At 38.5% G+C, this 2,931-nt stretch overlaps 1 pseudogene; it reads left to right on the top strand.

Moving 5' to 3' along the window:
- Nucleotides 1–903: 903 nt before the first annotated feature.
- Nucleotides 904–1,807, top strand: LOC129075710 (ADP/ATP translocase 2-like; annotated as a pseudogene).
- Nucleotides 1,808–2,931: the final 1,124 nt, after the last annotated feature.

The raw sequence follows: 2,931 nt of genomic DNA, 5'->3' as shown, positions 1-2,931 counted from the left end.
AGCCTCATAATGCTCTAGGTATTTTACTGTTCTGAAAAGGAGATCTCTTGAACATGTTGTTTCCTGTACCCATAGGCTAATCCTCGAAGTGTACATTCATAACTGAACATTAGTCTACAATTTTGTAGTAAATTCTGTGACATTTACTGGTTAAACATGTATTATTTCCTGTACAACACAGCTTTTTTGTTGACCTTTTTTGGAGTATAAAATGGAATTAGGGGATTTTTATGTCCTTTTTTTGTAATTTAAAAATATGAAGAAATCTAATATTAAGTAACATTACTAGTGGAGATAAAACTTGAAGTGCACTGTTGATGCATACATACCTGTAAGGGCCAATGTAATGCTATAATATACCCAGCATTATGCATTCATGTAACTATTTTCTATTTAAGGACAAACTTACTTAAGAATTTTTTATTCATCTCCCCTGTAATAAAAGTGTATCATTGCATTTAAATAATAAAGCAATAGGTTAAATCTTTTTATAGTACTCAGTTATTTAACCACGAGATTTAACAACAGAGTACTCAAGATATTGAATCACGAAACTTAACTAAACATAAGATGATATTTGTCATAAATATGGCAAAAAATAATTCTGTTATAATCCTTATGGAATGGATATCATTTCATGCTAGGAACACTTTCACTACTTACTCGTATAAAATTAAATACTGTTGATGAAGTTTTAAAGACATATTCTTACTATTTATATTTATTAAAAGGTGGCTATATTTCACACACTATGCAAGTACTTCAAAATATTCTGGTGTGTGTCTGTCTTAACTCAGCTATGTCACAGATTAAAAAAAAGAAACAAACTTGTGCTAGAGCCCCTGAGTCCCAGCCAGTTATGAACCAAATCCTGCATTCTCCTGCTCCTTCTTTCCTTTCAACATGACAGATTCTGCTGTGTCCTTTGTCAAGGACTTCCTGGCAGGTGGAGTGGCTGTAGCCATCTCCAAGACAGCGGTAGCGCCCATTGAGCGGGTCAAGCTGCGCTGCAGGTGCAGCAGGCCAGCAAGCAAATCACCTCAGATAAGCAATACAAGGGCATTATAGACTGCATGGCTCATATCCCCAAGGAGCAGGGAATCTTGTCTTTCTGGTGGGATAACCTGGCCAATGTCATCAGATACTTCCCCACCCAGGCTCTCAACTTTGCCTTCAAAGATAAATACAAGCAGATCTTCCTGGGTGGTGTGAACAAGAGAACCCAAGTTTGGCGCTATTTTGGAGGAAATCTGGCATCAGGAGGTGTTGCTGGGGCAACCTCTTTGTGTTTTGTGTATCCTCTTGATTTTGCCCTTAACCGTCTAGCAGCAACGCTGGAGCAGAAAGGAAATTCAAAGGCCTCGGTGACTGCCTGATTAAGATCTACAAATTTGATGGGATCAAGGGCCTGTACCAAGGCTTCAGTGTGTCTGTGCAGGGTATTATCGCCCGAGCTGCCTACTTCAGCATCTATGACACTGCAAAGGGAATGCTTCCAGCTCCCAAGAATAGTCACATCTTCATCAGCTGGGTGATCACATATCTGTCACAGCAGTGGCTGGGCTGACCTCTTACTGGCTTGACACTGTTCGTTGCCACATGATGATGCAGTCAGGGCACAAAGGAACTGATACCATGTACACAGGCCCATTCAACTGCTGGAGGAAAATCTCGTGATGAAGGAGGCAAAGTTTTTTTCAAGGGTCCAGTGTTCTCAGAGGCATGGGTGGTGCTTTTGTGCTTGTCTTGTATGATGAAATCAAGAAGTTCACATAGATTATTTCATAATCTTCCTCCTCCCCACCCCGTGAACAGGCATGTTGTATTATGTACCATATCTTGAGCATTCTTGACAGACTGTTGTTGGCTGTCTATTTATCAATGGCAACTATTTACTGGTTGAAAATGGGAAGCAATAATATTCATCTGACCAGGTTTCTCTTAAAGCCATTTCCATGGTGATGGTGGGATTCAATTATATTTTTTATTTCAGTCACTCTTGATAAACAACAAATTTGAAGAAATAAAAAATATCTGAAGTAAAAAAAAAACTTGTGCTAAGAGATAAAAATAAGTAACTTACTGAAAGACGCACTCTTGATATGAAGCAAATCTATAACTTGAATCTGAACATAATTCCAAATTTTATAAAATAAAAATATAACTAAATTATAGGCATTAACTAATAAGGTAATTAATTTGAAATATAAATATCAGTTCTTTATGTTTGTAAGTACCAGGTCTGTCCAGAAAGTATCCATCCATGTACTATGAAAAATAGAGACATTTATTGAGGAAGATATGAGAAACATTGTACATAGGACAATGATGCCTTAGTCCCCTTCAAAGTAGGCACCTTGGGACCACACACAGTCCTCCTAATTGCCATCAGCTGCCCTGCCGTATTTTCCTGAATCCCATCAATGGTCTGAAATCTCTTCCCTTCTGAAGGTGATTTTAGTTTTGAAAAAGCCAGAAGTTTCAGGGTGCCAATTCTGGGTTGTAGGAAGCCTGAGTCACCTGCACAATTTGAAGTTTTGCCAAAAAACTCTGCATGAGCAGGCATGTTTTATTGAAGCTGCCAGTCACCAGTTGCCCATAGCTGTGGCCTTCTGATACATCCAAATAGTTTTTGCAGAGGAATAGTCAAGCTTAACACAAAATTTGATGCAGATTCATTGCTCTCCTTGCTCAGTCATTTTGAATGTGACAGCCACACAGTACACATGCTCACTCAAGGGCATCTACAGCCCCCACTGACCAGTATAGTGAAGTCATCATTGTTCATATGTGTACATTCCAGTCCACTCTCCTTGGCTTCCAGTTTACATCAATGTTGTACAAACCATTCTTATTATACTATTCTTATTATATTAACAATGGTTGGATTTTTTTCAAGACAGACGTTGTCTTTCTCTGTGGAAAAGCCCT

Source organism: Pteronotus mesoamericanus, unplaced genomic scaffold (genome assembly GCF_021234165.1).
Source record: "Pteronotus mesoamericanus isolate MK-2021 breed Mesoamerican mustached bat unplaced genomic scaffold, CSHL_Meso_final contig_56, whole genome shotgun sequence".
In the NCBI taxonomy this organism is placed as follows: domain Eukaryota; kingdom Metazoa; phylum Chordata; class Mammalia; order Chiroptera; family Mormoopidae; genus Pteronotus; species Pteronotus mesoamericanus.
The sequence above is the reverse complement of the archived record's forward strand: the minus strand, read 5'-3'. Positions and strand labels throughout refer to the sequence as shown.